The following is an 18,705-nucleotide window of genomic DNA, read 5'->3' on the forward strand; positions in this document are numbered from 1 at the left end:
TGTTGCCTTTGGAGTTGAGTGGGGTGTCGATTTTTCCGGTGTTGTTATCGCTATTTTTACTATGGCTGGACTTAGAGGGGCGTCTGCGCTGTTGTTTTGGCTTTTGTCCAGGGGTTTTATCCTCCATTGTTTCCTTTTTGTCGCCATTGTCCTCCTTTGGCGTGTCCACCATGTATATATATATCATGTGATGAGGTGGCAGTCCAGCGCCCCGGGGGCGGTGGTTCCAAATCGTCCCTTGCGCCGATGTCCATACCGTCGGTGTCGAGTCGAAGTCAAGCATGTTAGTTACGTCATCGATAGTGGCTATTAAGTGGGTGGTGGGTGGGCAAAGATTTTCTTCGTCGTCGGAATCCCCCTCTAGCCGGACATAGTTCGGCCAAGAGTCCCCTGACAAGGAGAGAGACCTTAAAGAGTTTAGCACGTCGCCAAAGGGTGGGTGATGAAAGATATCCGCAGCGGTGAACTCCATTACCGGAGCCCAATCGGGTTCGACGGGCCCGGGTGCGTACAGTCTGGAACCTACAGCCGGACACAAGTCCGGGGGTCCGGTGACATAGACTTCCTTAGAGGTGGAGTCTGTGTTTGGCTCTACCGCCGATGAGTATGCGGCCTCAGGGGCGGGGTCCATCCACCTGTCCTCGGACGACGTGATTTGCCCCGGATTTAGGTCCGGAGCTACTGCAGGTGCGATATCCCGAATATTGTCTGACAGCATATCTAAAGCGTGCTCGTCGTGACTGTTCGGCGGTCCTGGCATAGGCGTGAATCCATCAAAGATCAAGTTTCCGAGGATATCGGCCGCGTAGTTCAAGTTTCCGAACTTGACCTGATGGCCCGGGGCGTAGCCCTCGATCTGCTCCAGATGGCCAAGGGAATTGGCCCGCAGTGCGAAGCCACTGAATACAAAGATCTGTCCGGGGAGAAAAGTCTCACCCTAGACTGCGTTGTTGTTGATGATTGAAGGAGCCATCGAGCCTTGCTGCGACGACATAGAGGAACTCTCAATGAATGCACCAATGTCGGTGTCAAAACCGGCGGATCTCGGGTAGGGGGTCCCGAATTGTGCGTCTAAGGCTAATGGTAACAGGAGGCAGGGGACACGATGTTTTACCCAGGTTCGGACCCTCTTGATGGAGGTAATACCCTACTTCCTACTTGATTGATCTTGATGATATGAGTATTACAAGAGTTGATCTACCATGAGATCGTAGAGGCTAAACCCTAGAAGCTAGCCTATGATTATGATTGTTGTCCTCCTACGGACTAAAACCTCTGGTTTATATAGACACCAGAGGAGGCTAGGGTTACACAGAGTCGGTTACAAAGGAGATCTAACATCCGGATCGCCAAGCTTGTCTTCCATGCAAAGGAGAGTCCCATCCGGACACGGGACGAAGTCTTGAGTCTTGTATCTTCACGGTCCAACAGTCCGGCCAAAGTATATAGTCCGGCTGTCCGGATACCCCCTTATCCACGACTCCCTGAATGGGGTATAGCTTGAAAGCTCGTGAATGTGTCCCGCCCTAAAAGGGCATGGTATCCGCTGCTGAACGGGGCCACTTGGAACGTGATTTCTTCGGACCTATAATTCTCTGGCGTGCCGAATAACACATCCAGTGTGATTTTTCCCGCACACCGTGCCTCCCGACTAGGGATGATTCCCTTGAAGGTCGTGTTGCTTTGTTGAATGCGGCTTTTGTCAATTTCCATCTTGTTGAGGGTTTCTTCATAGATCAGGTTTAATCCGCTTCCGTCGTCCATGAGTACTTTAGTGAGCCGGAAGCCGTCCATGATTGGGCTAAGGACCAAAGCGGCTAGTGCCCGGACTGTTTGGAATTGAGGTTCGTCACTGGCACTGAAGGTTATAGCAGTGTCGCTCAACGGATTTATTTTTGTCACGTGGCAGACTTCAGCGAAACTTCGATGAGCTCGCTTGCGCCTATTATTTGAGGCGAAAGTCTCAAAGACTGTCAGTACCGCATTGTCGTCTTCGGCGGGATGTTGCTCTGCTTTATGGTTTACAAGAAGATCCTCGCTGCTTTTTGCTACCTGCCGGAGTATCCAACATGCTCTAAGGCGTGGTATCCGCCGTGCTGTGAATTTTGCATGGCCCATTGAGCCATTCTTCCAATACGGTTCCATGCCCTGGAGCGGGCTTTGGTTTTTTGGGAATTGGATCGTGTAACTTACGAGAGTTTACCCTTTTAGTTCGGACGAAGGGTTTAGTGAGAGCCGGATTATCCCAAAAGTCTGTTTGGGTTTTCCAGGCGCTTTCCATCGCACAGTACTTCTGTACTATGGCTGCTAAGTCAGCAAAGTGTACTATGTCAGGGCGACTTATAGCGTTGAGGATCCCTTTGTTCATGCAATTTTTGCAGAAAAGTGAGATTGTGTCTTCCTCGCGACAGTCCTTGACCCTGTTTATCACAAGGAGGAATCTGGCCCAGTAGCGATGTACTGTCTCTTGGGGCTCTTGCCTTATATGGGAAAGATGGCATAAGTCTGGGTGGGTGTCTGTAGTTAAGTCCGAATTCTGATCCGGTCTGACAACCAGGGGCAGAGGAGCTTTCGGGCTTGGCAGCTCGGGCTCTGGGATGTTGCCCAATTTTTCTGGCCCGTTGCCCGATTCTAAATTCAGGGTCTGGGTCATGTCCTCCCGCGAATGGGTATCCGGCTCAGAGAGCTCGGTAATCCGGACATAGTTTGTCCTCAAAGTAGAGGGATAATCCATGTGTGTCTCTTCCACTACCGCTATCTCATGGGTGACCGGTGGGGATTTGATATCCCTTTGGTCGGGCTTAAACCCAATCCGATCATAGTCTATAGCAACTCCCACAGTGGCAATGCGATCCAAGAGCTCGTTAAGGGAGGAGAGCTCCATTGGATCCATCTGTTCGGCGAGTTCCGAATTGACGTGGAGGCCGTTTTCGATGACCCGAGAAGTCATCGTCGGCGCGGCAGTCGGTCGGGCGGTCATGACGAAGCCGCCTAGTCAGAGAGTTTGGCCTACCGCCAGGGCTCCCCCAGAGGTGATGTTGTCCTTGACAACGAGATGAGCCATCAAGCCTTGTAGCGACGACAAAGAGGAATTCTCAATGAAAGCACCAATGTCGGTGTCAAAACCGGCAGATCTCGGGTAGGGGGTCCCGAACTGTGCGTCTAAGGCTAATGGTAACAAGGGCAGGGGACACGATGTTTTACCCAGGTTCGGGCCCTCTCAATGGAGGTAATACCCTACTTCCTGCCTGATTGATCTTGATGATATGAGTATTACAAGAGTTGATCTACCACGAGATCATAGAGGCTAAACCCTAGGAGCTAGCCTATGATTATGATTGTTCTCCTCCTACGGACTAAATCCTCCGGTTTATATAGACACCGGAGGAGGCTAGGGTTACACAGAGTCAGTTACAAAGAAGGATATCTAACATCCGAATTGCCAAGCTTGCCTTCCACACAAAGGAGAGTCCCATCCGGACACGGGACGAAGTCTTGAGTCTTGTATCTTCGTAGTCCAATAGTCCGGCCAAAGTATATAGTCCGGCTGTCCGGATACCCCCTTGTATAGGACTCCCTCAGCTTCCTCGAAGCTTCCCTGACGTCTACTCCAAGTCGCATGGATTGAGTTTGTTCCAAAAATAACTCTCCCGAAGGTTTCATTCCGTTTGGACTCCGTTTGATATTCCTTTTCTTCGAAACACTGAAATAGGCAAAAAAAACAATTTGGGTTGGGCCTTCGGTTAATAGGTTAGTCTCAAAAATGATATAAAAGTGTATAGTAAAGCCCATAAACATCCAAAACAGGTAATATAATATCATGGAACAATCAAAAAATATAGATACGTTGGAGACGTATCAAGCATCCCCAAGCTTAATTCCTGCTCGTCCTCGAGTAGGTAAATGATAAAAACAGAATTTTTGATGTGGAATGCTACCTAGCATATTTCTCAATGTAATTTTCTTTATTGTGGCATGAATGTTCAGATCCAAATGATTCAAAATAAAAGTTCATATTAACATAAAAATAGTAATACTTCAAGCATACTAACAAAGCAATCATGTCTTCTCAAAATAACATGGCCAAAGAAAGTTATCCCTACAAAATCATATAGTCTAGCTATGCTCTATCTTCATCACACAAAATATTTAAATCATGCACAACCCCGATGACAAGCCAAGCAATTGTTTCATACTTTTGATGTTCTCAAACTTTTTCAACTTTCACGTGATACATGAGCGTGAGCCATGGACATAGCACTATATGTGGAATAGAATGGTGGTTGTGGAGAAGACAAAAAGGAGAACATAGTCTCACATCAACTAGGCGTATCAACGGGCTATGGAGATGCCCATTAATAGATTTCAATGTGAGTGAGTAGGGATTGCCATGCAACGGATGCACTAGAGCTATAAGTGTATGAAAGCACAAAAAAAGAAACTAAGTGGGTGTGCATCCAACTCGCTTGCTCACGAAGACCTAGGGCATTTTGAGGAAGCCCATCATTGGATATACAAGCCAAGTTCTATAATGAAAAATTCCCACTAGTATATGAAAGTGGCAACAAAGGAGACTCTCTATCATGAAGATCATGGTGCTACTTTGAAGCACAAGTGTGGAAAAAGGATAGTAACGTTGTCCCTTCTCTCTTTTTCTCTCATATTTTTATTTTGGTGGGCTTCTTTGGCCTCTCTTTTTTATTTGGGCTTCTTTGGCCTCTTCTATATTTTATAAAGTCCGGAGTCTCATCCTGACTTGTGGGGGAATCATAGTCTCCATCATCCTTTCCTCACTTGGGACAATGCTCTAATAATGAAAATCGTCACACTTTTATTTACTTACAACTCAAGAATTACAACTCAATACTTAGAACAAAATATGACTGTATGTGGATGCCTCCGGCGGTGTACCGGGATATGCAATTAATCAAGAGTGACATGTATGAAAGAATTATGAAGGTGGCTTTGCCACAAATACGATGTCAACTACATGATCATGCAAAAGCAATATGACAATGATGATGCGTGTCTTAATAAACGGAACGGTGCAAAGTTGCATGGAAATATATCTCGGAATGGCTATGGAAAGGACATAATAGTTAGGTATGGTGGCTGTTTTGAGGAAGATATATGGTGGGTGTATGGTACCGGCGAAAGTTGCACGACACAAGAGAGGCTAGCAATGGTGGAAGGGTGAGAGTGCGTATAATCCATGGACTCAACGTTAGTCATAAAGAACTCACATACTTATTGCAAAAATCGGTTAGTCATTAAAACGAAGTACTACGCGCATGCTCCTAGGGGGATAGATTGGTAGGAAAAAACCATCGCTCGTCCCCGACCGCCACTCATAAGGAAGACAATCGAAAAATAAATCATGCTCCAACTTCATCACATAACGGTTCACCATACATGCATGCTACGGGAATCACAAACTTCAACACAAGTATCTCTCAAATTCACAACTACTCAACTAGCATGACTCTAATATCACCATCTTCATATCTCAAAACAATTATAAGGAATCAAACTTCTCATAGTATTCAATGCACTCTATATGATAGTTTTATTATACCCACCTTGGATGCCCATCATTCTAGGACCAATTTTATAACCAAAGAAAATACCATGCTGTTCTAAAAGACTCTCAAAATAATATAAGTGAAGCATGAGAGATCAATAATTTCTATAAAATAAAACCACCACCGTGCTCTAAAAAGGTATAAGTGAAGCACTAGAGCAAATGACAAACTACTCCAAAAGATATAAGTGAAGATAAATGAGTAGCCGAATAATTTTGCAACTATGTGAAGACTCTCTAACATTTAAAAATTTCATATCTTGGTATTTTATTGAAACATCAAGCAAAACAAAATAAAATAAAATGACGCTCCAAGCAAAACACATATCCTATTGTCACCACAGATAAGCACATGCAAGACATACATCAAGTGTTCTGAAATCCTTAAAGACTCAGTCCGATAAGATAACTTCAAAGGGAAAACTCAATCCATTACAAGAGAGTAGAGGGGGGGAAACATCATAAGATCCAATTATAGTAGCAAAGCTCACGATAGATCAAGATCATGCCATATCAAGAACACGAGAGAGAGAGAGAGAGAGATCAAACACATAGCTACTGGTACATACCCTCAGCCCCGAGGGTGAACTACTCCCTCCTCATCATGGAGAGCACCGGGATGATGAAGGTGGCCACCGGTGATGGATTCCCCCTTCGGCAGGGTGCCGGAACGGGCTCCCGAGAGGTTTTTGTGGCTACAAAGGCTTGCGGAAGTGAACCTCCCGATCTATTGTGCTCCTGGATGTTTTCGGGGTATATGGATATATATAGGTGAAAGAAGTCGGTCAGGGGAGCCACGAGGGGCCCATGAGGGTGGGGGGCGCGCCTTGGACCCTCGTGGCTTCCTTGAAGCTTCCCTGACGTCTACTCCAAGTCTCCTGGATTGCGTTTGTTCCAAAAATAACTCTCCCGAAGGTTTCATTCCGTTTGGACTTTGTTTGATATCATTCTTCGAAACACTGAAATAGGCAAAAAAACAGCAATTTGGGATGGGTCTCCGATTAATAGGTTAGTCCCAAAAATGATATAAAAGTGTATAGTAAAGCCCATAAACATCCAAATCAGGTAATATAATAGCATGGAACAATCAAAAATTATAGATACATTGGAGACGTATCACATTACTCCATTTTCTCATGAACTTAATACACTAGATGCATGCTGGATAGCGGTCGATGTGTGGAGTAATAGTAGTAGATGCAGGCAGGAGTCGGTCTACTAATCTTGGACATGATGCCTATATAATGATCATTGCCTGCATATCGTCATGATTAATTGAAGTTCTATCAATTGCCCAACAGTAATTGTTTTCCCACCGTTTGCTATTTTTCTCGAGAGAATCCACTAGTGAAACCTACAGCCCGGGGTCTCTTTTCATCATATTTGCCTTTGCGATCTATTTTATCTTGCATTTATTTTCAGATCTATTAAACCAAAAATACAAAAATACCTTGCTGCAATTTATTTGTTCCGCGATCTATTATCCTATCTACCACTTTTTACCTCACGTTATTTGCCTACTTAAGGCGCCGTACCCGAAAGGGATTGACAATCCCTTTAACGCATCGGGTTGAGTATTTGTTATTTGTGTGCAGGTGTTGTTTACGTGGTGTGAGGAGGTTCTCCTACTGGTTCGATAACCTTGGTCTCATCATTAAGGGAAATACCTACCGTCTCTATACTGCATCATCCCTTCCTCTTTGGGGAATTACCGACGTAGTGCTAGCAGACATCAAAAGGAATTTCTGGCATCGTTGCCGGGGAGGATCTTCAACATCAACCAGGCTCCTGATCACAAATCTCATCTCCTCGCAATTTACATTATTTGTCATTTGCCTCTCATTTTTCTCTCCCCCGCTTCACAAAAATTTGCTGTTTTATTCACCCTCTTTTTCGTTCGCCGTTTTCTCATCAGATCTGTTTTTGTGTGCGTTCTTGTTTGCATTGTCATGATGTCTCAAAGAAAATATTATGATGTTCCTTATACAAATATTTTGCTTGAAATTGAGAAAAGTACTAAGGAATATATGACAACACAATTTGAGTATAATAAATATTTTACTAAAGAACTTAAGGAACACTCCGTTGTGTTAGAAGCTATAACGAAACAACTTGATGATATTAGTAAAGAAGTTTGCAATCTTCAATCTAAGTATGCTTTTGTTGAAAGTTTGTTGGGAAAAATATCCGATGCACAAGCCACTTTAGTGAATCAAATGGCCGCTAAACCAATCTCATTAGAAGATAAAAGTGATGAAGATCTAAAAGTGATTGGTGTTTCTTCTATTGATTCTTTGTTTAGTAAAATTAAGACTGATGAAAAAGGGACTAGAGAAGATTGAACTTTAGTTAGAAGGTGTCCCTATGTTTCGGAGGGTGAAAATCTTGTTGAAAAAATTGATAAAAGCGGGTTTCAAGAGGTCAAGACTTTAACTAGTTGTGTACCCACTATATTGGATTACCAAGACTTTAGTTATGATAGTTGCTCTTTGATTGATTGTATTTCTTTGTTGCAATCTATGATAAATTCACCCCATGCCTATGAACAAAATAAAGCTTTTACTAAACATATTGTTGATGCCATGATGTAAGCTTTTGAAGAAAAGTTGGAGTTAGAAGTTTTAATTCCTAGAAAATTGCATGATGAATGGGAACCTACTATCAAAGTCAAGTTTAAAAATTATGAGTGTTTTGCTTTATGTAACTTGGGTGCTAGCGTTTCTACGATTCCGAAAACTTTATGTGATGTGCTTGGTCTTACCGATATTGAAGAATGCTCTTTAAATTTGCAATTAGCAGATTGTACTATTAAAAATCCTATGGGAAGAATTAATGATGTTCTTATTCTTGCAAATAGGAATTATGTGCCCATAGATTTTATTGTTCTTGATATTGATTGCAATCTGCCTTGTCCAATTATTCTTGTTAGACCATTTTTGCGTACTATTGGTGCCGTGATTGATATGAAAGAAGGCAATATTAAATTTCAATTCCCACTAAGGAAGGGAATGGAACACTTCCCTAGAACAAGAATTAGGCCACCATATGAATCAATCATGAGGGCATCTTATGGATTTATAACCAAAGATGATAAAACTTAGATCCTACGCGTTATGCCTAGCTAGGGGCGTAAAACGATAGCGCTTGTTGGGAGGCAACCTGTTGGGGATATAACTACTCAGTGTAAACCGCCCAGGAGGGGCCGGTTCACCTTCAACTACATTGAAGCCCACGAAGACCCAGAAGATGGCGCTTTACTAATGAAGCTTAGAGGCTCGGAGCCCAAAGGCGGATTAGGGCCCATAGTGGTAAACCGCCACGGATATGTAACTTGTATTGTAAGTTAGGAAAGGAGAGACCAAGCCGGACACTTGTATGAGTCGGCCTCGGGACTCTGTAGACCAGCCGGGCGTCAACTTGTGTATACAAAGGGACGACCCGGCGGCGGTTCAGGGACAACTGACAACAACTCGAGACTCAGGCAAAGCATATTTGCTCCCTGGTCATCGAAACCCAATCAATTCCATTACAACTAGACGTAGGCTTTTACCTTCATGGAAGGGGCCGAACTAGTATAAAACTCCCGTGTCCCTTGTCCGGTTTAACCCCTTCAAGCTAACCTGTAGCGATGGCTCCACGACTAAGTCCTTTCATGAGGACATCTGACGTGTTAATTCCACGACAGTTGGCGCCCACCGTGGGGCTATCACACGATGGTTTCGAGTTCTTAAAGGGCAGCTCTGAAGGACTCAAGGGGTACGTGGTCAGCCGGATGACCAAGAGTCGTCGCGGCAAGCTCTACATCAACGACGAAGGATGGGGCCCCGAGGCCGGCTCAATCGAGTACGGGTACCGGGTCCCCTTTGGTGGAATCCATGTCTTCATTGGCAAGATCGGCGAACCAGGCTCTGAGCCGGACATCTGCACCGAACTCATCGAAACGGCTCAGCGTGCAAGTCCTGCCAAGGTTAAGCCCGCCATGAAGCGTGCGTTCGTAGGATGCATCCACGGGATCGGATCTGAACCGGTGTCTGAAGGCGAGACGGCTGTTTATTTCGATGGCGAGTCATCCACTGGGGAAACCGAATCCCTGTACCAGATTCACGATGGTGTGTTCGAAGGATATTCCGATGGCAACAGTATTCTGGACCTCCTTGAACCGCCAAGTCGGGTTGCTGTTTTCATGGCCGAAACATAGCCCACTCTGCAATCTTCATCCACAGCGGCAATGAATACCGGATCAGTGGCCGCGGCAGGAGGCCTGGCGCGCCGACCGGCTCAAGTCCTCTCCGGTTTGATGGATGCCTGGGCGACCTTGTTGACCACGGCAGTTACCCCGGAGACACAGGATCAGCATAATGCGAATATTGCGAAGCTGAAGGACCAGATAACATAGGCTAAGGAGGACCTAGCAGCTGAGGACGCTAGGTTGGCTGAAGAACGGGCCGCTTTGGATGCCTAGTCGTAGCAGATACAGGCGCAGAATTACCGGCTCATGTTGGATCAGAATGCATCAAATGATGTAATGCGGAGAAAGTATCGATCACGTATGCCACCAGTCTTCGAGGGAGTAAATCTTTTCAATACGCCGGGGGCTGGGCCGAGTAATCCGGTAGCTACAAACTGGACCGACGCGCCGAGGGCAGCGCCGGATCAACCAGGGACGATGGAACCACCTCGACGAACGGATAACCCGCCGCAATAAGTGTCAACACCACCGGGTCACTTTTCGAGCCCTTTGGATAACATGATTGCTGCAGCATCTCGCTTGGCGGCTATTCCGATGGAGGGCGATTCACTGGCAGCAATTGAGATGCGGCGGGCCAGAGATCTTCTTCAAACAGCCGTGGTGCAGCAGCAGGCCTATTCCTATAGCCGGGATATAATTCATTCGACTCCACGTCCGAGCAAAAGTTATAGCAGGCACATGGATGAACCGGAAGTGTCTAGCAGTGCACAGCGCCGTAATTTCCCCCAAGGACCCAATCCGGTGCGCGGTGAGGTAAATGCTCAAGACATGGTGGATAATGGCAGAGCACGAAGGAAGGCGGCTTTGGCAGCACAATATACGGGTCGTTATCAACCCGCCCCGGTTTAGCCTGCGGCGTAGGTAGACTGGGGCACCGGGTTAGCCTTCAGTTCTTGGGAAGTGTCGTGTCTCATTCCGGCTCTCCATAATGTGCGACTGCCTAAAGATTTCAAGGGTCCGTGTAAGGTGCCTAATTACACCGCTGATCAGCCACCTGAGGCATGGGTCGAGAGTTATGAGATGGTAATGGAGATGCTGGATGTGGATGAAGCGGCTTGTGCAAAGTATTTCACGATGATGTTGGAAGGGACAGCCCGTACTTGGTTGAAAAATCTGCCACCCAACTCTGTCGAGTCATGGGATCAGTTAAAGGCCCAGTTTATACCCAATTTCAAAGACACATGCAAACAGCCTATGTCCATTGTGGATCTGGATGCCTGTGTTCAAGGGGAGAACGAGTCAACGACTCATTGGGTACGCCGGGTTTCAGAAGTTTTGCATTCGTCGGACCGGATTAATGCTGGCCAAGCAATCATAATGCTGGAGCGTAATTGCCGGTTTAAGTCACTAAAGATGAAGTTGGGACGGCTCAAGCGCCACTGCAATGACATGGGAACACTTATGGCAGCCTTGGTCAAATATGCCGATTCTGATAATACCAAGGATCCTGATTCTGATGAAGAGAAACCGGAGAAGGGAAAGAAGAACGGCGGTGCAAAAGGACAGCATCACAACCAAGGAGGCCATGGGGGCAATGGTAAGCGCAAAGCAGATAGTTCAGATTTTGTGGCTAACACCAATATGCAGCATCGTAAGGGTAAACCACCTCAGCGCGATGGAGGGATGAATCTGGAATGCTTGTTAAACCAGCCCTGCCCGAAGCACGGGACCAAGGAGACGCCATCAACACATCTTTGGGAAGATTGTCACATTATGAAAGAGTTCAAATTTTTTGATCTATTCCGGTATGATCAGGGCCCATCAGGCGGTTCAGGATCAGGTTTTCATGGTGGCGGCGGTTCAAGCTCTGGATTACAGAATAATCAGGGCAACCAGAACAACCAAGGTGGTAACAGCCAACAGAATAATCAAGGGAATCAGCAGGAGTCAGGTTATCAAAAGTCACCCCAAGCAGTTGAATGGTGGGCAGTATCATGTGTTCACTACTAGTTTGTGCAAGCGTGATTAGAAGCTTCACAAGAGAGTAGTTAATGCTGTTGAACCGGCGGTGCCATGTTACTTGCGGTGGTCCGAGCAGCCCATCATGTGGAGCAGAGAGGATCATCCGCCCCGGGATGACAATTCGGGTCACCTCGCTTTGGTGGTGGTGCCTCAGGTGGGAGGTTATAAGTTCACCAAGGTACTGATGGATGGAGGGAGTAGCATCAATATCCTATACCATGAGACTTTCCATTGCATGGGGTTGACAGATAAGAGTCTTAAACCGTCAAACACTGTTTTTCATGGTGTGGTACTAGGTAAATCGGCATATCCTGTTGGCAAGATCGCTTTAGAAGTTGTGTTTGGAGATGAGCATGATTCCAGGTTTGAGACATTGACCTTTGAAGTGGTGAAAATCCAGAGCCCGTATCACGCGCTGTTTGGATGGCTGGCTTATGCCAAATTCTTGGCGAGGCCCTGCTATATCTATATACAGCTCAAAATGCCAGGTCATAAGGGGACTATCACAGTACATGGAAGCCGAAAGATCGCTTTGGATTGTGAGGAAGGTGATGCGGCCTATGCTGAGTCGGTTTGTGCTACAGAGGAGCTGAAGTTTTACAAAGATAATGTTGATCCCGCAGACATGACTCCTCTGAAGAAGCCCAGCACCGAGCATGACCCGACCTTGAAGTTCAAACCGGCCGATGAGACTAAACTTGTTGACTTTGTTCCTGGCGATTCATCCAAACAGTTTAGCATCAGCACCAATCTGGGTCCGAAATAGGAAAGCGCGCTCATCGAGTTCATCCAGGAGAAGCCTTCTAACATGCCAGGTGTACCGAGGGAACTCGCTAAGCACACTCTCAATATTGATCCCAAGTTTAAACCGGTCAAGCAATTTCTTCGCCACTTTAACGAGGAAAGACGCAAGGCCATTGGTGAAGAGGTAGCCCGGCTGTTGGTTGTTGGGTTTATCGTCGAAGTGTTTCACCCTGAGTGGTTGGCTAATCCGGTGCTTGTTCTCAAGAAAAACGGCACTTGGCGTATGTGTGTGGACTACACAGATTTGAACAAGGCCTGTCCGGCAGATCCTTTCTCTCTCCCGCGTATTGATCAAATTATTGATGCAACGGCGGGTTGTGAGCGCCTGAGTTTCTTGGATGCTTATTCAGGTTATCATCCGATTAAGATGGCAGTTAAGGACCAGGAGAAGACAGCCTTCATCACTCCCTTTAGAGCCTTCTGCTATGTTTCTATGCCATTTGGGCTCAAGAGTGCACAGGCGACTTATCAGCATTGTGTGCAAAATTGTCTTCACACGCAGATTGGGCGTTGTCGGTGTCAAAACCGGTGGATCTCGGGTAGGGGGTCCCGAACTGTGCGTCTAGGCGGATGGTAACAGGAGACAAGGGACACGATGTTTTTACCCAGGTTCGGGCCCTCTCGGTGGAGGTAAAACCCTACTCCTTCTTGATTAATATTGATGATATGGGTAGTACAAGAGTTGATCTACCACGAGATCAGAGAGGCTAAACCCTAGAAGCTAGCCTATGGTATGATTGTTGTTCGTCCTATGGACTAAAACTCTCTGGTTTATATAGACACCGGAGAGGGCTAGGGTTACACAGAGTCGGTTACAATGGGAAGAGATCTTCATATCGTATCGCCAAGCTTGCCTTCCACGCCAAGGAAAGTCCCATCCGGAAACGGGATGACGTCTTCAATCTTGTATCTTCATAGTCCGAGAGTCCAGCCAAAGGTCATAGTCCGGCCATCCGGACACCCCCTAATCCAGGACTCCCTTAGTAGCCCCTGAACCAGGCTACAATGACGACGAGTCCGGCGCGCAAATTGTCTTCGGCATTGCAAGGCAGGTTCCTCCTCCGAATACTTCATAGAAGATGTTGAACACAAGGATAGTGTCCGGCTCTGCAAAATAAGTTCCACATAACACCGTAGAGAGAATAATATCCGCACCAATCTAATCTGCTGACGCATTCCGCAGCGTGACATCATGCCACGGCCAAGTCTTTACTTGAATCATTTTACTGTTCCACCTCAGCACGTTTAGCGAGGCAATTTCCTTAGCATGTCTTGTCAAAGCAGAGATCATGTCCTCTTATTCCGGGATTCCCATCAAAATGGGCGTGGGTAACCCAACTGCGTCATTAACCGTGGCGCTTGGGAGATAAGCGAGTTTTATTAGACTGGTGGGGGCTTGTAGTTTTGGCCGCCCATATAAGGGGATAAGGATCTACCCTTTTCATTTATGCCTTCTTCCTCCTTTGCTTATCCCTCCCTGCGCACTCGAGCTCCAACGCCCAAGTCCGCACATCTCGCCTCGACCTTCTCCAACCATGTCCGGAGCGGGAGGCAAGTGGATGGCCTCCTCCGTCACGGAGGGGCACATCAAAAGGTTGCGGAAAGCCGGATACCTGCACAACGACATTGCGCACCGGCTTCCAGACGAGGGGCAGCTTGTCCCCACCCCCAGGCCCCATGAGAGGGTGGTATTCCTTCCCCATTTCCTTCGCGGACTGGGCTTCCCACTCCACCCATTTGTCCGGGGGCTCATGGTCTACTACGGCCTGGATTTCCATGATCTGGCCCCAAATTTTATCCTCAACATCTCGGCGTTCATCATCATGTGTGAGGCCTTCCTCTGCATCCAGCCCTACTTTGGCTTATGGCTGAAGACTTTTAATGTCAAGCCAAAGGTAGTGGGCGGCCGCCAAGCCGAGTGCGGAGGAGCCATGGTGGGCAAGATGCCCAACGTCACATGGCTCGAAGGCGCTTTCGTGGAAACCATCAAAGAGTGGCAATCGGGGTGGTTCTACATCACCGAGCCGCATGACCCTGAATGGGCAGCGGCCCCCGAATTCAGATCTGGCATCCCCACACAGCTCACCTCCTGGAAAGAGAAGGGCCTGACATGGGGCGATTCGGAGGAGCTGACCGGACTCCAAGCCTGCATCCAAAAGCTAGTGAACAAGAATCTCAAGCTTGTTAATGTAGTCCAGGTCATGCTCATACGCCGGATCCTCCCGTGCCAACAGTGGGCTTTCAACTTGTGGGAGTTTGATCCGGCACAACACCAAACCTTGAGCAGGCTCTTCGACACTACGTATGAAGACGCCTGGAGGGTGCTTTTCAAGGGCGCCGAGGCTCCCGTATCCGCTACCGAAGATCACGGATTCAGCTCGCGGCGTAAAGCCGACGAGGTAAGCTATTTTACCCTTTACAGGATGCTTTTTCATAGTTTGACACTATGTGGGATCTAAACTCCCTCACCTTTGACAGGACTGGCAGAAGAAGTTCGGGCAGGTTAACTGTCCGGCTCCCTTACCAGAAGACCCAGCGGGCGCCCGATTGACGGGGCTGTTGGTTCCGGCACCTCATGTGGTGCCGGAGAAGAAAGCCAAGAAAACGACCACGGGAACTCGAAAGAGTTCCCGTCGTCAGGTGTTATCAGACTCATCGTCCGATGACTCCGAGGCGGACTCCTCCCGTGAAGACGAGGAGGAGAAGAAAGAGGCTTCTCCTCCAATAGGGGGAGAGAAGAAAAGGAAGGCCTCCCCAACTGGGGAGGCCGGAGGGTCAAAAAAGGGAAGGACCCTTCCTCTGGACTACTCCACCAACGCCAACGACAACGAAAAGGAGTGGCCCTTGAGGGCCAAGCCTATGGCGAGATCGTAAGTGTCCGGATTCCATAATAACTCATGATTTTTCTTTTGTCGCATAGTGTCTTCTAACGCCGAATACAGCCCTGTAGCCCGCCCAGGGACGATCTCCCTGCTGCATCGAGCGGTTCCCTGGGTTCGTTGGATGTGAATAGCACTTCACTTCCGACCGCCTCCTCCCCTCGTGACGCAGACGACGCCGAGGTGGGGTCCCAGAAGGAGCCCAGTGAGGAGGAGGTGGTTCTGGAGGCGCCACAAGGCGACCTTCCGGACTTTGGGCGAAAAGAGGGTGGAACCCCCGAGGGTTCCAAGTCAGGCCCTGTGGAGGACTCCGTACCAAAACCTGCAGTGGTTCTGAAGTCCGGCGGGCGGCCCGTTTGTGAGAAGGGCGAGACTGCGACGCCGGTGGCCTCCGTCCAACAGGAGGCGCTGGATAATTTGCTGGAGGCGCTTAACGGCGCCTCCATCGACGAGGAGCACCGCACTGTCATGAGTGCGGTGATCCAGAAAGTTCAGCCTGCCAAGAGCGGGTTGACTGAAGCCTGTACTAGCCTTCTAACAAGCTTTGAGGTAAGTAATTTAAGATATGTAAAAATGGTACCGCATAGACAGTAGCCCCTGATGCTCAGTTTGGTGTTCGGAAAGAAAAGCCAAGCTGGGGATCTAAAAAGATATACGCAGGAGTCTAACAGAAATATGTCAATATGGGAATGCAGGCTGCGCTGCTGACCTCTGTCGCACTGACTGCGGAGGTCAATGCATTGAAGCAGAGCCTCGAGCGGTCCGAGAACGAGCTCGGCCTTGCCAAGAAGCAGCTCGAGGATAAGGAAGGTAAGTAATACCTTATTAAAGTAGTACCTTATAGAAAAGGATTTGGTTGCAAAAAATGACAGGAATAACTTTGGTATTGCAGGGGCCACGAACAAGGTGGTGACCCTGAAGGAGGCGGTGTCCAAGGCCGAAAGCAGTGCGGCCTTGGAGCGCACCGAGCGAGAGAGGCAGGAGGCGCGGGTGGTGGAGGTGCGGCAAGAGCTCCAGGCTCTCGTGGAAAAGCACGAGAGTTTGGAGCGTGACTCGAAGACTCGAGAGTCTGAGCTCGCCTCGGCTCTTGAGAGTGCCAAAGCCGCCAAGGCCGAAGCCCAAAGAGCCCTCCAGGAAATTGAGGCGATAAAGAAGATAGCGGCGGGTAAGGCCTTCTTCATGCAAAGCAAGCACGTGAAAGTGAATTGCTTGTTACTTACCCGAATCCGGAGCTCTCCAGGAGCATTCGCAGATCTGCCCCACAGTGTGTTTGATGCTGCCGCATTCTACCGGGCCGAGGAAGGAAGCTCGATGGAGAAGGTATTCTAGTCTCAGTATGCTGAGGCCGGACATCCGGTGCCCCTTAGCGACCAGCTGAAGCAGCTGGTCGAGCTCCACAAGGTGGCCGAACAGGCCATGAAGGGCCTCATAGTTTGGCTGTGGCCTAAGGAAGCCATGCCTGGGAGCTACTTCAGTCTGGTGCGGCGGCTGGTGGATGCCTGTCCATCGATTGAAGTCATCAAGCACTCCGCCTGCATTGAGGGTGCCCGTCGGGCCCTTGCCCGTGCTAAAGTGCAGTGGGGCAAGATGGACGCTGAGAAGCTTGAGACGGACCCGCCACCGCCGGGCAAGGAGTATCGCACGCCCGAGATGTATTATAAGGGCGTCCTGAAGGGTGCCCGCATTATAGAGGGTGAGTGCTCCAAAGATGTAATTTTTGAGTAGACTCGTATGTTGTTATCCTGTGCGCTGAAAACTTTGTTCATATGCGCGAAGCAAAGCTTGTTAATTTAAAATATTACCTTCTGTGCGGCCGTTTATTAAATCTAAGAGATGCAAGTTGTCGGCTTCTACCCCCGTGCCACGAGTGCTGGGGTGTTCGGGATAAACCTAAGCGCTCTTGTTCCCATTCTTGGGTCCATCTAGGGAGGCGCTCAGCACAACGAACAAGGCCATCAGACTTATAATGCTTTACCACTCTCACTTAGCCATAGAATTCTATAGTTTTAAATTTCGGCGAAGCCCCTAGTATTCGAAAGACCGAGTTCGGGGCGCTATCCACGCCTAGGCCAGATAAATCTGGCTCCTCGCTCTAAGCGGTATAAGTCTTTAGGGACTCGAAAAACCTCGCGAACAGCGACGGGTCTCTTGCACTATCATGATGGTCAGTTTTAGCTTTCTCTACTGAGGTGTTAACCCAGCTCAACTGGGGCACAATCGCAGTAGTTCTCCCAGCGCTACCTTAGCCAACATTGCGGAACTTAAGGTACCAAAACATGGGAGCCGGGCAAACCCAACTATTGACCCAAGACATGATTCGGAGCCGATGCATATAGTGCTATAAGTTCGGGGTGCCGCACTCGTGAGAGTGTTTGGTCTTCTCACACCATATTATGGGGTGCTTAAGCCCCTGGTGTATTGGTTGTACCAAAGTGTATGGTTGCATAATGTCATGACTGAACATATTTGTATAAAAATGGATGAATACAATAATAGATAAGATCTATGTATTGTTTATTAAAAAAGAGCTGCTATGAAAGCAGAACGATACAAATAGTGCAATAAGCAAGGGATGGGATTATTTGACATGTCCCCCTCCAGGGGCAAGCTGCATGAATTTAAGTAAAACGGGTATTTAGCTCGTTATAGAGACCACCTGGACATTCGACGCGGCTTGTTCTCTCTCTGGCTGTTGCATCGTGTGTTCGGCGAGTGTATTGTCGGGCAGGCCTTCCGAATAGTTGGGTCCTGAAAGTATAAAAAAAGAAGAAGAGGAAATGGTAGAATAGGGAGCCCCTAAGTGCGGTTGAGCCGCATTCTGGGCGTGCCGTAGTTGTGCCCCTCCCCTTATGCCCATGGCATTTTCAAAGCGTAATTATGTACAGGTGGTACCGGTATCAGCATCTGGCGAGGGCTGGGGTTGGGGCCGCACTGCTATGCTTGCTCGGAACGTGCCAACCGGCTTTGTTGGAGGTTGTTTCGGGCGCGCTTGACGTTGTCCGGACGTTTAACACCCGATTTGGAGAATTGCCTTGAGAGGCTGCTCTGTACTTCCGCCGCCAGGGCTGCTGTGTGCTCCTCCGTTCGGAGAGAGCGTTCAGTGTTTCCATTTACCGTAATGACTCCGCGAGGACCTGGCATCTTGAGCTTGAGATATGCGTAGTGCGGCACCGCGTTGAATTTTGCAAATGCAGTTCGTCCGAGCAGGGCGTGATAGCCACTGCGGAATG

Source organism: Triticum aestivum, chromosome 7B (assembly GCF_018294505.1).
Source record: "Triticum aestivum cultivar Chinese Spring chromosome 7B, IWGSC CS RefSeq v2.1, whole genome shotgun sequence".
Lineage (NCBI taxonomy): Eukaryota > Viridiplantae > Streptophyta > Magnoliopsida > Poales > Poaceae > Triticum > Triticum aestivum.